The following is a 26,767-nucleotide window of genomic DNA, read 5'->3' on the forward strand; positions in this document are numbered from 1 at the left end:
CACTTTCTGTCTTAGATGCAATCAGTAAGTCATCGATGTACTGTACTAGGGTTGACTCGAATGGCAATTCTAACGCTTCCAAGTCTTTCTTTAGAATCTGATTGAAAATTGACGGTGACTCCGAAAACCCTTGAGGAATTCGACACCAACTGTAAACTCTGTCTAAGAATTTGAAACAAAAGAGAAATTGGCTGTCCTCATGAAGAGGCACCGAAAAGAATGCTTGTGACAAGTCAATGACTGAGAACCACTCGGCATCGCAAGGGACTTGAAACATTATCACAGCTGGATTCGGTACTACAGGGCAGCATTTAATTATGATGTCATTTATTTTCCTCAAGTCCTGCACTATTCGGACCTTTCCACTCGGCTTTATTAGTCCCATGATTGGTGAATTACATGGACTGCTTAACACTTCTTTCAGTACTCCCTGTTTTACAAACTCGTCAATGAGTTGGGCGACTTTCATGAGGGTGTCTTGTGCCATGTGGTATTGTGGGGTCTGGGGAAAAGTTACATTGGGTTTTACGGTCACTTTCACTGGTTCCACTCCTTTCATCAATCCCACCTCTTTTCCTGTCATATCCCACACTTCCTTTCCGACTGTTTCCCGTAATTCAGCTGGAATATCTTCTTCAGTTATCATCAGAAAAAGGTTAATCAGAGGATATTCTTCATCGACAGTTTCCATCTCATCCCCCTCTACACTCTCCTCTTCTTCCCCATCACTGCTCGTCTGAATTCTAATTCCATCGTTCGAACACATAATCGAACATCCCAATTTGCACAATAGGTCTCTCCCTAACAGTGCTATCGGGCTTGAGTCACATACCACAAATTTACGTGACCCTTGATAGTTACCAATTCTGACTGGTACTGGATCTGTGATTCGGTTCGTCAGGTGCCTGTTTGCTACTCCCACTACTTGAACTGTTCTCCCTGAGAGTGGCAAATTTGGTACTTCAATGCTCCTAACAGTTGAACGTGTGGCTCCTGTGTCAACCAAGAATGAAACACTATGACCCATAACTCTTCCCTCCACATATGGACCCTTTTGATCAACTTCCAAGGATGCTGCAAGCACACAATTTCCTTCCTCATCTGAACTTTCACTCTCCCATACATTGTTTATTCCATTCTCACTGTGTAATGGGAACTGTTGTACGGTGCCATTTGTATTCATCACCTGACCCGAGACCTGTGGAGGAACCATCACTTGCTGCTGACTCACTGGTGCCAAAGGTATTTGCATTTGCTGATTAGGTACCATGGGAAACTGCTGTTGCATTGGCTGCATTTGCGTCATCTGCATACGGGGCATCTGCATCTGCTGCGGTTGCATGGGCTGTAATCCCTGCAGCTGATTTATGGTCTGAAAATTTGGGTTTGGACCTCTCATTTTCGGTCCCCTCATTGTCTGGAATGCATTGACATCGTTGTTTTTCTGACCAACACCTGCACCTTCCTGCACCACCATCGGGCACTCGCGTTTCCAATGACCGACGATTCCGCGCGCGTGACACAGCATCACCCTTTTCATTGCCTGCACACCATTCGGAATCGCAACAGTGTTCAAATCCGGGCCATTACTCCCAAAGCCTCCTCTGCCTCTGCCTCTCGCCTGTGGCTGAAACACCATATTTCCCTGTGGCTGCGGCTGCGGTATCTGCTGTTGGAACCCTTGCAACCCTTGCAGACCTGTCTGAGCTGCTTTAAGTTGCATCACCATCACTTTCTCTTTCAACCTTTTCTGTTTCACTTCAATTTCGTCGCTACAGTATTTCGCATAATTCAACACCTCATCAATAGGTTTCGACTGCCAACAAATCAAATGCGTCTTTATCATCTGACTTATCTCTGGTCTCAGCCCTTCCACAAATCTAAACACAAAATGAAGCATGTCCTTCACCTCTATTGTTTCCGTGCCACTGTAGTTCTTGAACGCCTTCAACAACCTCTCATAGTAACCATGAATCGACTCTTTAGCCTCTTGGGCAGTTCGATCAATCTTCTGCCAATCCACATTTTTCGCGGCAACCTTCGTCTTCAAATGCTCAATCACCTTATAGTACAAGCTCATTACCATAGGTGATGGTGCACCCGTATCCCTGTCTCTCTCTGGTTCACTTGTCGGCCAACCTACAGCCCTTTTGCAGTCTTCCCACAAATCTGCCGGAACCACAATCTCAAAGAGGGTGTTCAGGTCTTCCCAAAGACATTTTGCAAGCTTCACAAACCTATCAGTCTGTTGATACCATTCAATCGGTTTCTCTCTCAGTTTGGGAAAATCATCCGTAAAAGACTGAATGTCGCTTCTGTGCCACGGTACATGTATTAATTTTCCCCCTGCTGTCTCCCTCATTGGTAACATGGTTATTGCATCACTACTCTGTGATCTTTTCTCGTTGTGCTCTGGGACACTGTCTTTCCTCTTTTCCTTTTTCTTTGCCCATCTGCTTTCCCATTTGTCTAAGCACCCCCACACTTGTGCACTCTGCAGCAATTCTCTAAGGTGCGTTTTCATGCCTGCTGACCTCATGTCTTCAAAGTCTGTGGTCCCGAAATCCAATCTATAGCTCCTGCTCAAGTGTTTTGTCTTGTCTATCTCAACCCCGTTTTTGTCAGCTATTTCTTGCAACCTTCTATGTACCTTGTTCACTTCTCTCGTAATCCTAGGACATAGATACCTCAGCTCTTCTTCCGAGTAGGACTCTAACCTATTCAAACCCATAGTCCCTTCCACCAATTCTTCTGCTTCCATGTTCAACCTGACCCTATTCAGATAGTCTTCTCCCTTCCCACTGGCTGAGCTTTGTGTGGAATTCAGACTGTTGAACCACTGTGTCAGCTGTTGCGCATTCAACCCCATCAGTGTAGCATTCACATCGACTGCCATTGATGGTTGCGGCAACTTTTCAGTGTTCGATGATAGCGGTATCATCAGTGGGGGACTCGACCTCACCACTGTTGACTGAGCACATATGGGACTAAACTCCATCAAGGACCCAGATCCAGTTGGCAGAGCCGCTGGAGTGTTTTGTATGCACCTCCTTTCCGTCCCACTCTGCACCATTGATCCTTGAACGCTCATACCTGAGTTAGGCTGAATGTACAAAGGTACCGGTGGACCTACAGTAATGGGTAGGGATATCGCATCTGGGTTCTGTCCATTCCCCATGTTCTGAGGCATGTTCATTCCCACACTATGGGTCATCATTGCCGGCATGCCCGTCTGACTCCCCGTCATCTGAGCATGTGCGGTTCCCCCCTGCATCTGCTTTTGAGGCATCAAAAACTGGGTTGATTCAGCTTGTGCCAATGTTGGGTTGCGACCATTCTGTACTCCCATTACAGTTGGATCTAGGGTCATTCCTGTACTGTTGTCACTGCTGTAGTACCTTGGGACCTGCGGCTGATAATTTTCTGCTGTTTTCAATATAGGCACATCTGGATATATTCTCCTAACCTGCGGTATCTGCGGGGTGAACAGTAAACTCGGGTCCTTAGATCCCAATGGCGTTTCTGAACTCGGAGTTTCATTATTCTGTACCGGTGCCGGAGGGGCAGAACTGGTACTTGGACCTTGTCCACTCTCTGCATAAGGTGGTGGACGGTCGTTCAGCAATTGCATGATTAACTCCTCATCCTCTAACTCTTCTTCTCTCCTTAACTTTTCCTCGTCCTCTCTATCTTTGGAACACCTCCTGTTTGTCTTACAGGTAGCTTTCTTGCCTGTTGCCTCTTCTTCCTTAGCAATTGCGGGAAACAATTTTATCCCCTGCAATATATCTGACCTCCACACCTTCTGTGCATTATCCCACCTAGCGTCCGCTAGTGTCTTTTCTACCTTTCTTATCCTGGTCTTGAACTTCTTTTGCTGTTGCTGTCTAGCCATTAGTTCCCAAATCGCTAGAGCCTCAAACTGTGCTGGCCTTGGAGGTACCTTCATGTCGTACATCGCGAATCTCAAATTCTCTAGGATCCTTATATTGAATGTCCCATGGATCGGGAACGCTACGCTCCCATGTTTCTCTGTCAGCTTGTGCCATTGCTTTAGCCAAAGGCACGGAGCTACCCCTTTTTCCTCCATTACAATGTAAGCTGGTGTATCTTCGGGTGGCGTCTCCTCTCCTACGCTCGCTTTAATGTAAGACTCCCCCTTCATCGCACTCTTTAATGCTTTAAAAAATTTCATTTTCTCGTCTTTTATTTCACAAAGTTTGTAATCAATAAGTGACTTTAATTCCCGGAATACTCTTCGCCTGCCTTTCCCCTTCCAATCGAGCCCCACGGACTGCGTCCAATCCGTGCACGGCCCTTCTTTGCAACCAACCTATCTCAGCGCGGCTCCTAGTGACGTCACACTCACACACACTGCGGCTGACAAAGCCTCGCGGCTTGTCCTCCTTCACTCCGCTCCTCTCGTAACAACTTCTGGCATGTATCGCGAGCAACCAAATAATAATAAAACAGATCTGTCGGTTTACTACAGGAAGGGTAACACAATCGCTTCAGGACCTTAGGGATTTTTCACTAGCCTCGGCAGTTATTCCATCTTTCTCGGTCCCCACTTTCGCAAGCAAATCCTGACCCGCAGACTCTGCTCTCAACTTGTCAATGATCTATTCTAGTGCACTTAGAATTTGTCAAAGCCCGAAGTCGAAGTTTTCTTTCACTCCCTTAACACACGTACCGACTCGTTGACCACGCCCGGTCAACCTATTAAACCGACCAGACCACAACATAAAACAAGTGTCTCATACACTTTTCAACATACTCCGGAGTCTCTTGACCTCGCAGGGCCCGTCTCAACAACAACAACCACGTGGACCTTTTTCTGCACAAAGCGCCACATGCACATGAAGTTCGACGACTTCCCTATTCTCACACTCAGAGTCGCACCTCCGCTATTCTCTAAAATCCTCACAACCTTTTCAAACAATCTGCGGCAATAAGCTGTGCAAGCGCAAAACCCTGACTTCACTCATACCGTCACTAGTACCGCCAACGCCGATTTCACACCTCCATTCTCTCCATTCGCAAGCTCCGAGATCCCGGGAAAGTCGCGGGGGACTTAGGGCATCATCATTCTCTCAATCTGTTTTACCCAAGAAAAAATCTAATTCAACACCATATACCTCTCGAGTGGGGGTCCCAAAGGGCGTAACCGTTACCTCTCGAGCAGGGTCCCAAAGGGCGAAACCATTACCTCTCGAGTGGGGTCCCAAAGGGCGAAACCATTACCTCTCGAGTGGGGTCCCAAAGGGCGAAACCGTTACCTCTCGAGTGGGGTCCTACCATCTACTGATAGAGCGTTCCTTCCTAATAAATTACCTGTATTTGGACGCTCTTGGGTCGATGAATCTTTTGACCAAGTGGGGCTCTCTTCACCCGAGATTAATCAATTTAATCAAATCAATAATCAATAACGAACATAAGCAATGCCCTGATCAACATAACACTTCACAATTAATCCAGAAAACATTTCGGCGAACCATGACCTTTCGGCCATGAATAACCACACCAGTTTATTCAAAGTTAATGAATTTATTTCCCTATATTAACAAAGCTAGCACGATATAAATGTGTCTCAACACCAAATGATAGATGTAAATGAACATTAATAGCTGTCCATAACGGCGAAAAAGATGCAATCTATGCAGCATTTGAATAACAATGCATTCGATAATAGCAACGCAAACCACTAAAACTATAATCTGTAATGAGCTAATTGCATACATCAGTCAGCATAACAAGGTCTCAAATTGCATCGTGCAACAAATGAATCCTCATCTAACCTCAAATTAGCATCTGCATGTGGGACTTCATGCAAAAACAATTTAGCAACATTGATTTGGAAAACTCCTAACTAGGGCTCTTATCAAAAATCAGCAGTTGGTTACCAAAAAAAGAAACACAATGCAATTGTACATTTTCCTTTCATATTTACCAAATTCAATCAGCATTCAAGGAAGTCTTCGTCTCACAGGTACCGGTTTCCGATCAGCATGGGACGGGGCAAAGGGGCGGGGTGGACGGGGCAATTGCCTCACAGCGGCAAGATAAAAGGACAAAACTACTACTTTATGCAAAGGGACAGATCAAAGTTAAAGTCTCTAGGGCGAGAATTTCTTAAAGTCTCTTTCTCTCGATTAGAGAAAGCATCAAAGTCTCATTCAAAATGGCGTCGAACATCAATTGGCATCGTAGAAGATGGCAAAATGACGAGGTCGGTAAGATGGGCCATAATGGCTGCAATGTCCTGCAAATGGCGGGTAATGGCTAATGGGCAATAATGTCCTCCATGGGTGCAGTGGGTAATGGCCAAAGGCTGATGGCTAAAAATGGCAATGGCTGCTTTCTTCTTGTGCACCAGGTTTAAATAAACAACAGTTCAAATCCAGTAGGGTCTTCCATTGGAGGGTTCATAGGTTGGCTTCAAATTGTCCAATCAAAAACAACAATTCACAAGCTTCTACCTAGGCATACATTATCCTTGGAGTCGGGAACGTAAGTTGCAACATATTTTACCAATTAACTCACTTTCAGAGCTTCCATTGTCTACACCTGCAGATTGACCTTGGAGCAAAGAAGAAGATGCCAGGCTGGCACGAAACCTTAAAGATAAGCATGTGAACCGATCTCACTGGAAAAGTACAGCTTCAAGCAGGAATACACGTTTATTAGCACATTAGAAAAACACGAGCATCTAAACCGTGAGACAAGGCAACTAGGCCGAAGCCTCCACTGAAGTTATGCTAAGTTAAAACATTTCAAACAAGCAAATCATGGCACAAGTTTACGGTTATGTCAGATTAGTACAATTCTAATACATCACGTTATATAAAGCACGCTTATAAATGTTGGCGAACTACTCTGAGGGCACATTTGTCCCCGTACAATCTTTATTAGTTCGGTTAAAGTCACACTTGATTATTGCAGCACTACGTTTATGCGCTAATAAATGTAAAACCTTCATTTCTGCGTCATCAGCACCTCAGATAGACTTAAACTTACACACCCTGGTCTGTGAGAGTAGTGCCCTATCCATTGCGGCATTGAGGGTAATCTGCAAGACAGAGTTCCAAAATCATCCTTTCATCTCAGTTCATGGCCACATACAGTATTTCTGCAGTCATTCGTTTCACTTTTCTGTCTTTAATGAAACTGACCATTTTAAACCTCCGGCACCCACCACTTCAATCTTACCGTTTTTGTGCTATCATAGGGCCTTGGAACTTTTGGCAAGTGGACAGAAGCAGTCAGAGAACCACATTACAATACATACTCCTTTGCCTGATACCTTTCACAACAAACTGCTCTTGGAAAAACACGTTAACCGGTCCTTGCTCTCAGACAGACACAGAAAGCCTATCACCACCTCTATGAACATATTTCAATCAAACCAATATATATCATTCAACAATTATGCCTCTGTATCAATATAACTACAACTAGAGACAGAAAGGAATTTAAAAAACAATCTGCCCATTTGAATAACCAGCAGAGTTTTAAGGACGTACAAATTGGAATGTGACAATTTCAGAGTTCCTCATTCATAAGAAGTCTGTGAGATAGTATCTCAGAAAGATCTCACGTTTATAGCAAAAATGGTTGTAAGGGTGATTTTTACCACACAATTGCAACTAGGTGCCTCAATCTGCAAGAGACCAGTCCTTGACAGATTACACAACTGGGGCAACAGCAAAGGCAGCAATTGTGTCAATCCTTTATGATTCTTCTCTAGTACTATACTTTTTCTGAGGGACAATTTGCATTATTCCTGGAGAAAATCATAGAGCTTCTACCCATGCATAGTTTCTGCTTTCTGCACGCACACACTCCCTGCACTGAATCTACACACAGTTCTGTTCAGAATGATTGTGCCATGTCATATTGTTGTGTACGTATTGCATATCCGTGGCATTTATGAAGAGGTACTTTAGTATGGCAGAAAGACAGAAAAGTAGCAATGCTGAAGGCATAACGTGACTGATTGTGCAGTTTGCATTGGGCTTTCTTAATGAGTGAGAGTGAAAGGAGTATTGTAAGAGTGTGTTTCCAGTTTGTATGTAAAGATAAGTTAGTTGCTGTGAGAAAAAGACTCAACCAAGAAGGGACTCAAACCCTCAATCTTCTGATCCGAAGTCAGACGCCTTATCCATTAGGCCACATGGTCACTGACAGCAATATGTTTGGGTGTTTAGGGTTAGGTGGTATGAATGGATGTGGAACATATCAATTACAGGTGCGCAGGACAGGATCCCATTCCGTTCTTCATCTTCTTTCCATCAAAGGAGTTTTTTCAAACAATATCTAGATAATTTCCAAAGTTTCATATCTTATGATGTGCTTTTTTACCGTTAATCCTCCTTTCTTCTTTTATTGAATACTCTGTTTTATGCTGCAATGGTATTTTTGGATTATTTGAAAAGAGAATGAAACTGCTTTGACAGTAGTTCAGACTTCCCATTTCTTGACTTGCTAATTTGCTCCCTGAATTAGCTTATACAAGTGACATGAACAGGGCCTTGACCTAAGCACGTACCTGAAAGCCTGTCACCACCTCTAGAAATAAAATTCACAGCAGCTCAAAACATTCATTTTGAAAGAGAATATTTCAAGTGAGTCCAAGTTTAATTTCAATAAAGAAAGTTGTATAAAATGGCACGCTGCACATTTGGGTAACCAGCATGACTCTTTTCAGTGAAGAAGTGGAATGGTTCTGTTGCAATATACTATCAACCTGGCAAGCTGCTACGAAGAAGAGTAAACAATATGATTAGGTTTCAGCAAAAATGTATTAGTTCAGGGTGTGCACCTCAGATAGACTTAAACTTACACACCCTGGTCTGTGAGAGTAGTGCCCTATCCATTGCGGCATTGAGGGTAATCTGCAAGACAGAGTTCCAAAATCATCCTTTCATCTCAGTTCATGGCCTCATACAGTATTTCTGCAGTCTTTCGTTTCACTTTTCTGTCTTTAATTAAACTGACCATTTTAAACCTCCGGCACCCACCACTTCAATCTTACCGTTTTTGTGCTATCATAGGGCCTTGGAACTTTTGGCAAGTGGACAGAAGCAGTCAGAGAACCACATGACAATACATACTTCTTTGCCTGATACCTTTCACAACAAACTGCTCTTGGAAAAACACGTTAACCGGTCCTTGCTCTCAGACAGACACAAAAAGCCTATCACCACCTCTACAAACATATTTCAATCAAACCAATATATATCATTCAACAATTATGCCTCTGTATCAATATAACTACAACTCGAGACAGAACGGAATTTAAAAAACAATCTGCCCATTTGAATAACCAGCAGAGTTTTAAGGACGTACAAATTGGAATGTGACAATTTCAGAGTTCCTCATTCATAAGAAGTCTGTGAGATAGTATCTCAGAAAGATCTCAAGTTTATAGCAAAAATGGTTGTAAGGGTGATTTTTACCACACAATTGCAACTAGGTGACTCAATCTGCAAGAGACCAGTCCTTGACAGATTACACAACTGGGGAAACAGCAAAGGCAGCAATTGTGTCAATCCTTTATGATTCTTCTCTAGTACTATACTTTTTCTGAGGGACAATTTGCATTATTCCTGGAGAAAATCATAGAGCTTCTACCCATGCATAGTTTCTGCTTTCTGCACGCACACACTCCCTGCACTAAATCTACCCACAGTTCTGTTCAGAATGATTGTGCCATGTCATATTGTTGTATACGGATTGCATATCCATGGCATTTATGAAGAGGTTCTTTGGTATGGCAGAAAGACAGAAAAGTAGCAATGCTGAAGGCATAACGTGACTGATTGTGCAGTTTGCATTGGGCTTTCTTAATGAGTGAGAGTGAAAGGAGTATTGTAAGAGTGTGTTTCCAGTTTGTATGTAAAGATAAGTTGGGTGCTGTGAGAAAAAGACTCAACCATAAAGGGACTCGAACCCTCAATCTTCTGATCCAAAGTCAGACACCTTATCCAATAGGCCACACGGTCACTGACTGCAACATGTTTGGGTGTTTAGGGTTAGGTGGTATGAATGGATGTGGAACATATCAATTACAGGTGCTCAGGACAGGATCCCATACCGTTCTTCATCTTCTTTCCATCAAAGGAGTTTTTTCAAACAATATCTAGATAATTTCCAAAGTTTCATATCTTATGCTGTGCTTTTTTGCCGTTAATCCTCCTTTCTTCTTTTATTGAATATTCTGTTTTATGCTGCAATGGTATTTTTGGATTATTTGAAAAGAGAATGAACTGACAGTAGTTCAGACTTCCCATTTCTTGACTTGCTAATTTGCTCCCTGAATTAGCTTATACAAGTGACCTGAACAGGGCCTTGACCTAAGCACGTACCTGAAAGCCTGTCACCACCTCTAGAAATAAAATTCACAGCAGCTCAAAACATTCATTTTGAAAGAGAATATTTCAAGTGAGTCCAAGTTTAATTTCAATAAAGAAAGCTGTATAAAATGACACGCTGCACATTTGGGTAACCAGCATGACACTTTTCAGTGAAGAAGTGGAATGGTTCTGTTGCAATATACTATCACCCTGGCAAGCTGCTACGAGGAAGAGTAAACAATATGATTAGGTTTCAGCAAAAATGTATTAGTTCAGGGTGTGCACCTCAGATAGACTTAAACTTACACACCCTGGTCTGTGAGAGTAGTGCCCTATCTATTGCGGCATTGAGGGTAATCTGCAAGACAGAGTTCCAAAATCATCCTTTCATCTCAGTTCATGGCCACATACAGTATTTCTGCAGTCATTCGTTTCACTTTTCTGTCTTTAATTAAACTGACCATTTTAAACCTCCGGCACCCACCACTTCAATCTTACTGTTTTTGTGCTATCATAGGGCCTTGGAACTTTTGGCAAGTGGGCAGAAGCAGTCAGAGAACCACATCACAATACATACTCCTTTGCCTGATACCTTTCACAATAAACTGCTCTTGGAAAAACACGTTAACCGGTCCTTGCTCTCAGACAGACACAGAAAGCCTATCACCACCTCTACGAACATATTTCAATCAAACCAATATATATCATTCAACAATTATGCCTCTGTATCAATATAACTATAACTCGAGACAGAAAGGAATTTAAAAAACAATCTGCCCATTTGAATAACCAGCATAGTTTTAAGGACGTACAAATTGGAATGTGACAATTTCAGAGTTCCTCATTCATAAGAAGTCTGTGAGATAGTATCTCAGAAAGATCTCAAGTTTATAGCAAAAATGGTTGTAAGGGTGATTTTTACCACACAATTGCAACTAGGTGCCTCAATCTGCAAGAGACCAGTCCTTGACAGATTACACAACTGGGGCAACAGCAAAGGCAGCAATTGTGTCAATCCTTTATGATTCTTCTCTAGTACTATACTTTTTCTGAGGGACAATTTGCATTATTCCTGGAGAAAATCATAGAGCTTCTACCCATGCATAGTTTCTGCTTTCTGCACGCACACACTCCCTGCACTGAATCTACCCACAGTTCTGTTCAGAATGATTGTGCCATGTCATATTGTTGTAAACGTATTGCATATCCGTGGCATTTATGAAAAAGTACTTTGGTATGGCAGAAAGACAGAAAAGTAGCAATGCTGATGGCATAACGTGACTGATTGTGCAGTTTGCATTGGGCTTTCTTAATGAGTGAGAGTGAAAGGAGTATTGTAAAAGTGTGTTTCCAGTTTGTATGTGAAGATAAGTTGGGTGCTGTGAGAAAAAGACTCAACCATGAAGGGACTCGAACCCTCAATGTTCTGATCCGAAGTCAGACGCCTTAGCCATTAGGCCACATGGTCACTGACTGCAATAGGTTTGGATGTTTAGGGTTAGGTGGTATGAATGGATGTGGAACATATCAATTACAGGTGCGCAGGACAGGATCCCATACCGTTCTTCATCTTCTTTCCATCAAAGGAGTTTTTTAAAACAATATCTAGATAATTTCCAAAGTTTCATATCTTATGCTGTGCTTTTTTGCCGTTAATCCTCCTTTCTTTTTTTATTGAATACTCTGTTTTATGCTGCAATGGTATTTTTGGATTATTTGAAAAGAGAATGAAACTGCTTTGACAGTAGTTCAGACTTCCCATTTCTTGACTTGCTAATTTGCTCCCTGAATTAGCTTATACAAGTGACATGAACAGGGCCTTGACCTAAGCACGTACCTGAAAGCCTGTCACCACCTCTAGAAATAAAATTCACAGCAGCTCAAAACATTCATTTTGAAAGAGAATATTTCAAGTGAGTCCAAGTTTAATTTCAATAAAGAAAGTTGTATAAAATGACACGCTGCACATTTGGGTAACCAGCATGACTCTTTTCAGTGAAGAAGTGGAATGGTTCTGTTGCAATATACTATCACCCTGGCAAGCTGCTACGAGGAAGACTAAACAATATGATTAGGTTTCAGCAAAAATGTATTAGTTCAGGGTGTGCACCTCAGATAGACTTAAACTTACACACCCTGGTCTGTGAGAGTAGTGCCCTATCCATTGCGGCATTGAGGGTAATCTGCAAGACAGAGTTCCAAAATCATCCTTTCATCTCAGTTCATGGCCTCATACAGTATTTCTGCAGTCATTCGTTTCACTTTTCTGTCTTTAATTAAACTGACCATTTTAAACCTCCGGCACCCACCACTTCAATCTTACAGTTTTTGTGCTATCATAGGGCCTTGGAACTTTTGGCAAGTGGACAGAAGCAGTCAGAGAACCACATCACAATACATACTTCTTTGCCTGATACCTTTCACAACAAACTGCTCTTGGAAAAACACGTTAACCGGTCCTTGCTCTCAGACAGACACAGAAAGCCTATCACCACCTCTACGAACATATTTCAATCAAACCAATATATATCATTCAACAATTATGCCTCTGTATCAATATAAGTACAACTCGAGACAGAAAGGAATTAAAAAAACAATCTGCCCATTTGAATAACCAGCAGAGTTTTAAGGACGTACAGATTGGAATGTGACAATTTCAGAGTTCCTCATTCATAAGAAGTCTGTGAGATAGTATCTCAGAAAGATCTCAAGTTTATAGCAAAAATGGTTGTAAGGGTGATTTTTACCACACAATTGCAACTAGGTGACTCAATCTGCAAGAGACCAGTCCTTGACAGATTACACAACTGGGGCAACAGCAAAGGCAGCAATTGTGTCAATCCTTTATGATTCTTCTCTAGTACTATACTTTTTCTGAGGGACAATTTGCATTATTCCTGGAGAAAATCATAGAGCTTCTACCCATGCATAGTTTCTGCTTTCTGCACGCACACACTCCCTGCACTGAATCTACCCACAGTTCTGTTCAGAATGATTGTGCCATGTCATCTTGTTGTATACGTATTGCATATCCATGGCATTTATGAAGAGGTTCTTTGGTATGGCAGAAAGACAGAAAAGTAGCAATGCTGAAGGCATAACGTGACTGATTGTGCAGTTTGCATTGGGCTTTCTTAATGAGTGAGAGTGAAAGGAGTATTGTAAGAGTGTGTTTCCAGTTTGTATGTAAAGATAAGTTGGGGGCTGTGAGAAAAAGACTCAACCATGAAGGGACTCGAACCCTCAATGTTCTGATCCGAAGTCAGACGCCTTATCCATTAGGCCACATGGTCAATGACTGCAACATGTTTGGGTGTTTAGGGTTAGGTGGTATGAATGGATGTGGAACATATCAATTACAGGTGCGCAGGACAGAATCCCATACCGTTCTTCATCTTCTTTCCATCAAAGGAGTTTTTTCAAACAATATCTAGATAATTTCCAAAGTTTCATATCTTATGCTGTGCTTTTTTGCCGTTAATCCTCCTTTCTTCTTTTATTGAATACTCTGTTTTATGCTGCAATGGTATTTTTGGATTATTTGAAAAGAGAATGAACTGACAGTAGTTCAGACTTCCCATTTCTTGACTTGCTAATTTGCTCCCTGAATTAGCTTATACAAGTGACCTGAACAGGGCCTTGACCTAAGCACGTACCTGAAAGCCTGTCACCACCTCTAGAAATAAAATTCACAGCAGCTCAAAACATTCATTTTGAAAGAGAATATTTCAAGTGAGTCCAAGTTTAATTTCAATAAAGAAAGCTGTATAAAATGACACGCTGCACATTTGGGTAACCAGCATGACACTTTTCAGTGAAGAAGTGGAATGGTTCTGTTGCAATATACTATCACCCTGGCAAGCTGCTACGAGGAAGAGTAAACAATATGATTAGGTTTCAGCAAAAATGTATTAGTTCAGGGTGTGCACCTCAGATAGACTTAAACTTACACACCCTGGTCTGTGAGAGTAGTGCCCTATCTATTGCGGCATTGAGGGTAATCTGCAAGACAGAGTTCCAAAATCATCCTTTCATCTCAGTTCATGGCCACATACAGTATTTCTGCAGTCATTCGTTTCACTTTTCTGTCTTTAATTAAACTGACCATTTTAAACCTCCGGCACCCACCACTTCAATCTTACTGTTTTTGTGCTATCATAGGGCCTTGGAACTTTTGGCAAGTGGGCAGAAGCAGTCAGAGAACCACATCACAATACATACTCCTTTGCCTGATACCTTTCACAATAAACTGCTCTTGGAAAAACACGTTAACCGGTCCTTGCTCTCAGACAGACACAGAAAGCCTATCACCACCTCTACGAACATATTTCAATCAAACCAATATATATCATTCAACAATTATGCCTCTGTATCAATATAACTATAACTCGAGACAGAAAGGAATTTAAAAAACAATCTGCCCATTTGATTAACCAGCATAGTTTTAAGGACGTACAAATTGGAATGTGACAATTTCAGAGTTCCTCATTCATAAGAAGTCTGTGAGATAGTATCTCAGAAAGATCTCAAGTTTATAGCAAAAATGGTTGTAAGGGTGATTTTTACCACACAATTGCAACTAGGTGCCTCAATCTGCAAGAGACCAGTCCTTGACAGATTACACAACTGGGGCAACAGCAAAGGCAGCAATTGTGTCAATCCTTTATGATTCTTCTCTAGTACTATACTTTTTCTGAGGGACAATTTGCATTATTCCTGGAGAAAATCATAGAGCTTCTACCCATGCATAGTTTCTGCTTTCTGCACGCACACACTCCCTGCACTGAATCTACCCACAGTTCTGTTCAGAATGATTGTGCCATGTCATATTGTTGTATACGTATTGCATATCCGTGGCATTTATGAAGAGGTACTTTGGTATGGCAGAAAGACAGAAAAGTAGCAATGCTGAAGGCATAACGTGACTGATTGTGCAGTTTGCATTGGGCTTTCTTAATGAGTGAGAGTGAAAGGAGTATTGTAAGAGTGTGTTTCCAGTTTGTATGTAAAGATAAGTTGGGGGCTGTGAGAAAAAGACTCAACCATGAAGGGACTCGAACCCTCAATGTTCTGATCCGAAGTCAGATGCCTTATCCATTAGGCCACATGGTCACTGAATGCCACATGTTTGGGTGTTTAGGGTTAGGTGGTATGAATGGATGTGGAACATATCAATTACAGGTGCGCAGGGCAGAATCCCATACCGTTCTTCATCTTCTTTCCATCAAAGGAGTTTTTTCAAACAATATCTAGATAATTTCCAAAGTTTCATATCTTATGCTGTGCTTTTTTGCCGTTAATCCTCCTTTCTTCTTTTATTGAATACTCTGTTTTATGCTGCAATGGTATTTTTGGATTATTTGAAAAGAGAATGAACTGACAGTAGTTCAGACTTCCCATTTCTTGACTTGCTAATTTGCTCCCTGAATTAGCTTATACAAGTGACCTGAACAGGGCCTTGACCTAAGCACGTACCTGAAAGCCTGTCACCACCTCTAGAAATAAAATTCACAGCAGCTCAAAACATTCATTTTGAAAGAGAATATTTCAAGTGAGTCCAAGTTTAATTTCAATAAAGAAAGCTGTATAAAATGACACGCTGCACATTTGGGTAACCAGCATGACACTTTTCAGTGAAGAAGTGGAATGGTTCTGTTGCAATATACTATCACCCTGGCAAGCTGCTACGAGGAAGAGTAAACAATATGATTAGGTTTCAGCAAAAATGTATTAGTTCAGGGTGTGCACCTCAGATAGACTTAAACTTACACACCCTGGTCTGTGAGAGTAGTGCCCTATCTATTGCGGCATTGAGGGTAATCTGCAAGACAGAGTTCCAAAATCATCCTTTCATCTCAGTTCATGGCCACATACAGTATTTCTGCAGTCATTCGTTTCACTTTTCTGTCTTTAATTAAACTGACCATTTTAAACCTCCGGCACCCACCACTTCAATCTTACTGTTTTTGTGCTATCATAGGGCCTTGGAACTTTTGGCAAGTGGGCAGAAGCAGTCAGAGAACCACATCACAATACATACTCCTTTGCCTGATACCTTTCACAATAAACTGCTCTTGGAAAAACACGTTAACCGGTCCTTGCTCTCAGACAGACACAGAAAGCCTATCACCACCTCTACGAACATATTTCAATCAAACCAATATATATCATTCAACAATTATGCCTCTGTATCAATATAACTATAACTCGAGACAGAAAGGAATTTAAAAAACAATCTGCCCATTTGAATAACCAGCATAGTTTTAAGGACGTACAAATTGGAATGTGACAATTTCAGAGTTCCTCATTCATAAGAAGTCTGTGAGATAGTATCTCAGAAAGATCTCAAGTTTATAGCAAAAATGGTTGTAAGGGTGATTTTTACCACACAATTGCAACTAGGTGCCTCAATCTGCAAGAGACCAGTCCTTGACAGATTACACAACTGGGGCAACAGCAAAGGCAGCAATTGTGTCAATCCTTTATGATTCTTCTCTAGTACTATACTTTTTCTGAGGGACAATTTGCATTATTCCTGGAGAAAATCATAGAGCTTCTACCCATGCATAGTTTCTGCTTTCTGCACGCACACACTCCCTGCACTGAATCTACCCACAGTTCTGTTCAGAATGATTGTGCCATGTCATATTGTTGTAAACGTATTGCATATCCGTGGCATTTATGAAAAAGTACTTTGGTATGGCAGAAAGACAGAAAAGTAGCAATGCTGATGGCATAACGTGACTGATTGTGCAGTTTGCATTGGGCTTTCTTAATGAGTGAGAGTGAAAGGAGTATTGTAAAAGTGTGTTTCCAGTTTGTATGTGAAGATAAGTTGGGTGCTGTGAGAAAAAGACTCAACCATGAAGGGACTCGAACCCTCAATGTTCTGATCCGAAGTCAGACGCCTTAGCCATTAGGCCACATGGTCACTGACTGCAATAGGTTTGGATGTTTAGGGTTAGGTGGTATGAATGGATGTGGAACATATCAATTACAGGTGCGCAGGACAGGATCCCATACCGTTCTTCATCTTCTTTCCATCAAAGGAGTTTTTTAAAACAATATCTAGATAATTTCCAAAGTTTCATATCTTATGCTGTGCTTTTTTGCCGTTAATCCTCCTTTCTTTTTTTATTGAATACTCTGTTTTATGCTGCAATGGTATTTTTGGATTATTTGAAAAGAGAATGAAACTGCTTTGACAGTAGTTCAGACTTCCCATTTCTTGACTTGCTAATTTGCTCCCTGAATTAGCTTATACAAGTGACATGAACAGGGCCTTGACCTAAGCACGTACCTGAAAGCCTGTCACCACCTCTAGAAATAAAATTCACAGCAGCTCAAAACATTCATTTTGAAAGAGAATATTTCAAGTGAGTCCAAGTTTAATTTCAATAAAGAAAGTTGTATAAAATGACACGCTGCACATTTGGGTAACCAGCATGACTCTTTTCAGTGAAGAAGTGGAATGGTTCTGTTGCAATATACTATCACCCTGGCAAGCTGCTACGAGGAAGACTAAACAATATGATTAGGTTTCAGCAAAAATGTATTAGTTCAGGGTGTGCACCTCAGATAGACTTAAACTTACACACCCTGGTCTGTGAGAGTAGTGCCCTATCCATTGCGGCATTGAGGGTAATCTGCAAGACAGAGTTCCAAAATCATCCTTTCATCTCAGTTCATGGCCTCATACAGTATTTCTGCAGTCATTCGTTTCACTTTTCTGTCTTTAATTAAACTGACCATTTTAAACCTCCGGCACCCACCACTTCAATCTTACAGTTTTTGTGCTATCATAGGGCCTTGGAACTTTTGGCAAGTGGACAGAAGCAGTCAGAGAACCACATCACAATACATACTTCTTTGCCTGATACCTTTCACAACAAACTGCTCTTGGAAAAACACGTTAACCGGTCCTTGCTCTCAGACAGACACAGAAAGCCTATCACCACCTCTACGAACATATTTCAATCAAACCAATATATATCATTCAACAATTATGCCTCTGTATCAATATAAGTACAACTCGAGACAGAAAGGAATTAAAAAAACAATCTGCCCATTTGAATAACCAGCAGAGTTTTAAGGACGTACAGATTGGAATGTGACAATTTCAGAGTTCCTCATTCATAAGAAGTCTGTGAGATAGTATCTCAGAAAGATCTCAAGTTTATAGCAAAAATGGTTGTAAGGGTGATTTTTACCACACAATTGCAACTAGGTGACTCAATCTGCAAGAGACCAGTCCTTGACAGATTACACAACTGGGGCAACAGCAAAGGCAGCAATTGTGTCAATCCTTTATGATTCTTCTCTAGTACTATACTTTTTCTGAGGGACAATTTGCATTATTCCTGGAGAAAATCATAGAGCTTCTACCCATGCATAGTTTCTGCTTTCTGCACGCACACACTCCCTGCACTGAATCTACCCACAGTTCTGTTCAGAATGATTGTGCCATGTCATCTTGTTGTATACGTATTGCATATCCATGGCATTTATGAAGAGGTTCTTTGGTATGGCAGAAAGACAGAAAAGTAGCAATGCTGAAGGCATAACGTGACTGATTGTGCAGTTTGCATTGGGCTTTCTTAATGAGTGAGAGTGAAAGGAGTATTGTAAGAGTGTGTTTCCAGTTTGTATGTAAAGATAAGTTGGGGGCTGTGAGAAAAAGACTCAACCATGAAGGGACTCGAACCCTCAATGTTCTGATCCGAAGTCAGACGCCTTATCCATTAGGCCACATGGTCAATGACTGCAACATGTTTGGGTGTTTAGGGTTAGGTGGTATGAATGGATGTGGAACATATCAATTACAGGTGCGCAGGACAGAATCCCATACCGTTCTTCATCTTCTTTCCATCAAAGGAGTTTTTTCAAACAATATCTAGATAATTTCCAAAGTTTCATATCTTATGCTGTGCTTTTTTGCCGTTAATCCTCCTTTCTTCTTTTATTGAATACTCTGTTTTATGCTGCAATGGTATTTTTGGATTATTTGAAAAGAGAATGAACTGACAGTAGTTCAGACTTCCCATTTCTTGACTTGCTAATTTGCTCCCTGAATTAGCTTATACAAGTGACCTGAACAGGGCCTTGACCTAAGCACGTACCTGAAAGCCTGTCACCACCTCTAGAAATAAAATTCACAGCAGCTCAAAACATTCATTTTGAAAGAGAATATTTCAAGTGAGTCCAAGTTTAATTTCAATAAAGAAAGCTGTATAAAATGACACGCTGCACATTTGGGTAACCAGCATGACACTTTTCAGTGAAGAAGTGGAATGGTTCTGTTGCAATATACTATCACCCTGGCAAGCTGCTACGAGGAAGAGTAAACAATATGATTAGGTTTCAGCAAAAATGTATTAGTTCAGGGTGTGCACCTCAGATAGACTTAAACTTACACACCCTGGTCTGTGAGAGTAGTGCCCTATCTATTGCGGCATTGAGGGTAATCTGCAAGACAGAGTTCCAAAATCATCCTTTCATCTCAGTTCATGGCCACATACAGTATTTCTGCAGTCATTCGTTTCACTTTTCTGTCTTTAATTAAACTGACCATTTTAAACCTCCGGCACCCACCACTTCAATCTTACTGTTTTTGTGCTATCATAGGGCCTTGGAACTTTTGGCAAGTGGGCAGAAGCAGTCAGAGAACCACATCACAATACATACTCCTTTGCCTGATACCTTTCACAATAAACTGCTCTTGGAAAAACACGTTAACCGGTCCTTGCTCTCAGACAGACACAGAAAGCCTATCACCACCTCTACGAACATATTTCAATCAAACCAATATATATCATTCAACAATTATGCCTCTGTATCAATATAACTATAACTCGAGACAGAAAGGAATTTAAAAAACAATCTGCCCATTTGATTAACCAGCATAGTTTTAAGGACGTACAAATTGGAATGTGACAATTTCAGAGTTCCTCATTCATAAGAAGTCTGTGAGATAGTATCTCAGAAAGATCTCAAGTTTATAGCAAAAATGGTTGTAAGGGTGATTTTTACCACACAATTGCAACTAGGTGCCTCAATCTGCAAGAGACCAGTCCTTGACAGATTACACAACTGGGGCAACAGCAAAGGCAGCAATTGTGTCAATCCTTTATGATTCTTCTCTAGTACTATACTTTTTCTGAGGGACAATTTGCATTATTCCTGGAGAAAATCATAGAGCTTCTACCCATGCATAGTTTCTGCTTTCTGCACGCACACACTCCCTGCACTGAATCTACCCACAGTTCTGTTCAGAATGATTGTGCCATGTCATATTGTTGTATACGTATTGCATATCCGTGGCATTTATGAAGAGGTACTTTGGTATGGCAGAAAGACAGAAAAGTAGCAATGCTGAAGGCATAACGTGACTGATTGTGCAGTTTGCATTGGGCTTTCTTAATGAGTGAGAGTGAAAGGAGTATTGTAAGAGTGTGTTTCCAGTTTGTATGTAAAGATAAGTTGGGGGCTGTGAGAAAAAGACTCAACCATGAAGGGACTCGAACCCTCAATGTTCTGATCCGAAGTCAGATGCCTTATCCATTAGGCCACATGGTCACTGAATGCCACATGTTTGGGTGTTTAGGGTTAGGTGGTATGAATGGATGTGGAACATATCAATTACAGGTGCGCAGGGCAGAATCCCATACCGTTCTTCATCTTCTTTCCATCAAAGGAGTTTTTTCAAACAATATCTAGATAATTTCCAAAGTTTCATATCTTATGCTGTGCTTTTTTGCCGTTAATCCTCCTTTCTTCTTTTATTGAATACTCTGTTTTATGCTGCAATGGTATTTTTGGATTATTTGAAAAGAGAATGAACTGACAGTAGTTCAGACTTCCCATTTCTTGACTTGCTAATTTGCTCCCTGAATTAGCTTATACAAGTGACCTGAACAGGGCCTTGACCTAAGCACGTACCTGAAAGCCTGTCACCACCTCTAAAAATAAAATTCACAGCAGCTCAAAACATTCATTTTGAAAGAGAATATTTCAAGTGAGTCCAAGTTTAATTTCAATAAAGAAAGCTGTATAAAATGACACGCTGCACATTTGGGTAACCAGCATGACACTTTTCAGTGAAGAAGTGGAATGGTTCTGTTGCAATATACTATCACCCTGGCAAGCTGCTACAAGGAAGAGTAAACAATATGATTAGGTTTCAGCAAAAATGTATTAGTTCAGGGTGTGCACCTCAGATAGACTTAAACTTACACACCCTGGTCTGTGAGAGTAGTGCCCTATCTATTGCGGCATTGAGGGTAATCTGCAAGACAGAGTTCCAAAATCATCATTTCATCTCAGTTCATGGCCACATACAGTATTTCTGCAGTCATTCGTTTCACTTTTCTGTCTTTAATTAAACTGACCATTTTAAACCTCCGGCACCCACCACTTCAATCTTACTGTTTTTGTGCTATCATAGGGCCTTGGAACTTTTGGCAAGTGGGCAGAAGCAGTCAGAGAACCACATCACAATACATACTCCTTTGCCTGATACCTTTCACAATAAACTGCTCTTGGAAAAACACGTTAACCGGTCCTTGCTCTCAGACAGACACAGAAAGCCTATCACCACCTCTACGAACATATTTCAATCAAACCAATATATATCATTCAACAATTATGCCTCTGTATCAATATAACTATAACTCGAGACAGAAAGGAATTTAAAAAACAATCTGCCCATTTGATTAACCAGCATAGTTTTAAGGACGTACAAATTGGAATGTGACAATTTCAGAGTTCCTCATTCATAAGAAGTCTGTGAGATAGTATCTCAGAAAGATCTCAAGTTTATAGCAAAAATGGTTGTAAGGGTGATTTTTACCACACAATTGCAACTAGGTGCCTCAATCTGCAAGAGACCAGTCCTTGACAGATTACACAACTTGGGCAACTCCAAAGGCAGCAATTGTGTCAATCCTTTATGATTCTTCTCTAGTACTATACTTTTTCTGAGGGACAATTTGCATTATTCCTGGAGAAAATCATAGAGCTTCTACCCATGCATAGTTTCTGCTTTCTGCACGCACACACTCCCTGCACTGAATCTACCCACAGTTCTGTTCAGAATGATTGTGCCATGTCATATTGTTGTATACGTATTGCATATCCGTGGCATTTATGAAGAGGTACTTTGGTATGGCAGAAAGACAGAAAAGTAGCAATGCTGAAGGCATAACGTGACTGATTGTGCAGTTTGCATTGGGCTTTCTTAATGAGTGAGAGTGAAAGGAGTATTGTAAGAGTGTGTTTCCAGTTTGTATGTAAAGATAAGTTGGGGGCTGTGAGAAAAAGACTCAACCATGAAGGGACTCGAACCCTCAATGTTCTTATCCGAAGTCAGACGCCTTATCCATTAGGCCACATGGTCACTGACTGCAACATGTTTGGGTGTTTAGGGTTAGGTGGTATGAATGGATGTGGAACATATCAATTACAGGTGCGCAGGACAGAATCCCATACCGTTCTTCATCTTCTTTCCATCAAAGGAGTTTTTTCAAACAATATCTAGATAATTTCCAAAGTTTCATATCTTATGCTGTGCTTTTTTGCCGTTAATCCTCCTTTCTTCTTTTATTGAATACTCTGTTTTATGCTGCAATGGTATTTTTGGATTATTTGAAAAGAGAATGAACTGACAGTAGTTCAGACTTCCCATTTCTTGACTTGCTAATTTGCTCCCTGAATTAGCTTATACAAGTGACCTGAACAGGGCCTTGACCTAAGCACGTACCTGAAAGCCTGTCACCACCTCTAGAAATAAAATTCACAGCAGCTCAAAACATTCATTTTGAAAGAGAATATTTCAAGTGAGTCCAAGTTTAATTTCAATAAAGAAAGCTGTATAAAATGAAACGCTGCACATTTGGGTAACTAGCATGACACTTTTCAGTGAAGAAGTGGAATGGTTCTGTTGCAATATACTATCACCCTGGCAAGCTGCTACGAGGAAGAGTAAACAATATGATTAGGTTTCAGCAAAAATGTATTAGTTCAGGGTGTGCACCTCAGATAGACTTAAACTTACACACCCTGGTCTGTGAGAGTAGTGCCCTATCTATTGCGGCATTGAGGGTAATCTGCAAGACAGAGTTCCAAAATCATCCTTTCATCTCAGTTCATGGCCACATACAGTATTTCTGCAGTCATTCGTTTCACTTTTCTGTCTTTAATTAAACTGACCATTTTAAACCTCCGGCACCCACCACTTCAATCTTACTGTTTTTGTGCTATCATAGGGCCTTGGAACTTTTGGCAAGTGGGCAGAAGCAGTCAGAGAACCACATCACAATACATACTCCTTTGCCTGATACCTTTCACAATAAACTGCTCTTGGAAAAACACGTTAACCGGTCCTTGCTCTCAGACAGACACAGAAAGCCTATCACCACCTCTACGAACATATTTCAATCAAACCAATATATATCATTCAACAATTATGCCTCTGTATCAATATAACTATAACTCGAGACAGAAAGGAATTTAAAAAACAATCTGCCCATTTGATTAACCAGCATAGTTTTAAGGACGTACAAATTGGAATGTGACAATTTCAGAGTTCCTCATTCATAAGAAGTCTGTGAGATAGTATCTCAGAAAGATCTCAAGTTTATAGCAAAAATGGTTGTAAGGGTGATTTTTACCACACAATTGCAACTAGGTGCCTCAATCTGCAAGAGACCAGTCCTTGACAGATTACACAACTGGGGCAACAGCAAAGGCAGCAATTGTGTCAATCCTTTATGATTCTTCTCTAGTACTATACTTTTTCTGAGGGACAATTTGCATTATTCCTGGAGAAAATCATAGAGCTTCTACCCATGCATAGTTTCTGCTTTCTGCACGCACACACTCCCTGCACTGAATCTACCCACAGTTCTGTTCAGAATGATTGTGCCATGTCATATTGTTGTATACGTATTGCATATCCGTGGCATTTATGAAGAGGTACTTTGGTATGGCAGAAAGACAGAAAAGTAGCAATGCTGATGGCATAACGTGACTGATTGTGCAGTTTGCATTGGGCTTTCTTAATGAGTGAGAGTGAAAGGAGTATTGTAAGAGTGTGTTTCCAGTTTGTATGTGAAGATAAGTTGGGTGCTGTGAGAAAAAGACTCAACCATGAAGGGACTCGAACCCTCAATGTTCTGATCCGAAGTCAGACACCTTATCCATTAGGCCACATGGTCACTGAATGCAATATGTTTGGGTGTTTAGGGTTAGGTGGTATGAATGGATGTGGAATATATCAATTACAGGTGCGCAGGACAGGATCCCATACCGTTCTTCATCTTCTTTCCATCAAAGGAGTTTTTTCAAACAATATCTAGATAATTTCCAAAGTTTCATATCTTATGCTGTGCTTTTTTGCCGTTAATCCTCCTTTCTTTTTTTATTGAATACTCTGTTTTATGCTGCAATGGTATTTTTGGATTATTTGAAAAGAGAATGAAACTGCTTTGACAGTAGTTCAGACTTCCCATTTCTTAACTTGCTAATTTGCTCCCTGAATTAGCTTATACAAGTGACATGAACAGGGCCTTGACCTAAGCACGTACCTGAAAGCCTGTCACCACCTCTAGAAATAAAATTCACAGCAGCTCAAAACATTCATTTTGAAAGAGAATATTTCAAGTGAGTCCAAGTTTAATTTCAATAAAGTAAGTTGTATAAAATGACACGCTGCACATTTGGGTAACCAGCATGACTCTTTTCAGTGAAGAAGTGGAATGGTTCTGTTGCAATATACTATCACCCTGGCAAGCTGCTACGAGGAAGAGTAAACAATATGATTAGGTTTCAGCAAAAATGTATTAGTTCAGGGTGTGCACCTCAGATAGACTTAAACTTACACACCCTGGTCTGTGAGAGTAGTGCCCTATCCATTGCGGCATTGAGGGTAATCTGCAAGACAGAGTTCCAAAATCATCCTTTCATCTCAGTTCATGGCCTCATACAGTATTTCTGCAGTCATTCGTTTCACTTTTCTGTCTTTAATTAAACTGACCATTTTAAACCTCCGGCACCCACCACTTCAATCTTACCGTTTTTGTGCTATCATAGGGCCTTGGAACTTTTGGCAAGTGGACAGAAGCAGTCAGAGAACCACATCACAATACATATTTCTTTGCCTGATACCTTTCACAACAAACTGCTCTTGGAAAAACACGTTAACCGGTCCTTGCTCTCAGACAGACACAGAAAGCCTATCACTACCTCTACGAACATATTTCAATCAAACCAATATATATCATTCAACAATTATGCCTCTGTATCAATGTAACTACAACTCGAGACAGAAAGGAATTTAAAAAACAATCTGCCCATTTGAATAACCAGCAGAGTTTTAAGGACGTACAAATTGGAATGTGACAATTTCAGAGTTCCTCATTCATAAGAAGTCTGTGAGATAGTATCTCAGAAAGATCTCAAGTTTATAGCAAAAATGGTTGTAAGGGTGATTTTTACCACACAATTGCAACTAGGTGACTCAATCTGCAAGAGACCAGTCCTTGACAGATTACACAACTGGGGCAACAGCAAAGGCAGCAATTGTGTCAATCCTTTATGATTCTTCTCTAGTACTATTCTTTTTCTGAGGGACAATTTGCATTATTCCTGGAGAAAATCATAGAGCTTCTACCCATGCATAGTTTCTGCTTTCTGCACGCACACACTCCCTGCACTGAATCTACCCACAGTTCTGTTCAGAATGATTGTGCCATGTCATATTGTTGTATACGTATTGCATATCCGTGGCATTTATGAAGAGGTACTTTGGTATGGCAGAAAGACAGAAAAGTAGCAATGCTGATGGCATAACGTGACTGATTGTGCAGTTTGCATTGGGCTTTCTTAATGAGTGAGAGTGAAAGGAGTATTGTAAGAGTGTGTTTCCAGTTTGTATGTGAAGATATGTTGGGTGCTGTGAGAAAAAGACTCAACCATGAAGGGACTCGAACCCTCAATGTTCTGATCCGAAGTCAGACGCCTTATCCATTAGGCCACATGGTCACTGACTGCAATATGTTTGGGTGTTTAGGGTTAGGTGGTATGAATGGATGTGGAACATATCAATTACAGGTGCGCAGGACAGGATCCCATACCGTTCTTCATCTTCTTTCCATCAAAGGAGTTTTTTCAAACAATATCTAGATAATTTCCAAAGTTTCATATCTTATGCTGTGCTTTTTTGCCGTTAATCCTCCTTTCTTTTTTTTATTGAATACTCTGTTTTATGCTGCAATGGTATTTTTGGATTATTTGAAAAGAGAATGAAACTGCTTTGACAGTAGTTCAGACTTCCCATTTCTTAACTTGCTAATTTGCTCCCTGAATTAGCTTATACAAGTGACATGAACAGGGCCTTGACCTAAGCACGTACCTGA

At 40.9% G+C, this 26,767-nt stretch overlaps 9 non-coding genes across 9 annotated transcripts; all 9 read right to left on the bottom strand.

Annotated features, from left to right (window-relative positions):
• Nucleotides 1-8,106: 8,106 nt before the first annotated feature.
• On the bottom strand, nt 8,107-8,179 carry TRNAR-UCG (transfer RNA arginine (anticodon UCG)). The gene has a single exon. It is a non-coding gene; the product is annotated as a tRNA-Arg (tRNA).
• Nucleotides 8,180-11,750: 3,571 nt separating this feature from the next.
• TRNAR-UCG (transfer RNA arginine (anticodon UCG)) lies at nt 11,751-11,823 on the bottom strand. The gene has a single exon. It is a non-coding gene; the product is annotated as a tRNA-Arg (tRNA).
• A 1,752-nt stretch (nt 11,824-13,575) lies between these two features.
• TRNAR-UCG (transfer RNA arginine (anticodon UCG)) lies at nt 13,576-13,648 on the bottom strand. Its single transcript has one exon. It is a non-coding gene; the product is annotated as a tRNA-Arg (tRNA).
• A 1,746-nt stretch (nt 13,649-15,394) lies between these two features.
• On the bottom strand, nt 15,395-15,467 carry TRNAR-UCG (transfer RNA arginine (anticodon UCG)). Its single transcript has one exon. It is a non-coding gene; the product is annotated as a tRNA-Arg (tRNA).
• Nucleotides 15,468-17,213: 1,746 nt separating this feature from the next.
• On the bottom strand, nt 17,214-17,286 carry TRNAR-UCG (transfer RNA arginine (anticodon UCG)). Its single transcript has one exon. It is a non-coding gene; the product is annotated as a tRNA-Arg (tRNA).
• Nucleotides 17,287-19,038: 1,752 nt separating this feature from the next.
• Nucleotides 19,039-19,111, bottom strand: TRNAR-UCG (transfer RNA arginine (anticodon UCG)). Its single transcript has one exon. It is a non-coding gene; the product is annotated as a tRNA-Arg (tRNA).
• Nucleotides 19,112-20,857: 1,746 nt separating this feature from the next.
• TRNAR-UCG (transfer RNA arginine (anticodon UCG)) lies at nt 20,858-20,930 on the bottom strand. The gene has a single exon. It is a non-coding gene; the product is annotated as a tRNA-Arg (tRNA).
• Nucleotides 20,931-24,495: 3,565 nt separating this feature from the next.
• On the bottom strand, nt 24,496-24,568 carry TRNAR-UCG (transfer RNA arginine (anticodon UCG)). Its single transcript has one exon. It is a non-coding gene; the product is annotated as a tRNA-Arg (tRNA).
• Nucleotides 24,569-26,320: 1,752 nt separating this feature from the next.
• On the bottom strand, nt 26,321-26,393 carry TRNAR-UCG (transfer RNA arginine (anticodon UCG)). The gene has a single exon. It is a non-coding gene; the product is annotated as a tRNA-Arg (tRNA).
• Between the last annotated feature and the right edge of the window lie 374 nt (nt 26,394-26,767).

Source organism: Pleurodeles waltl, chromosome 4_1 (genome assembly GCF_031143425.1).
Source record: "Pleurodeles waltl isolate 20211129_DDA chromosome 4_1, aPleWal1.hap1.20221129, whole genome shotgun sequence".
NCBI lineage: Eukaryota > Metazoa > Chordata > Amphibia > Caudata > Salamandridae > Pleurodeles > Pleurodeles waltl.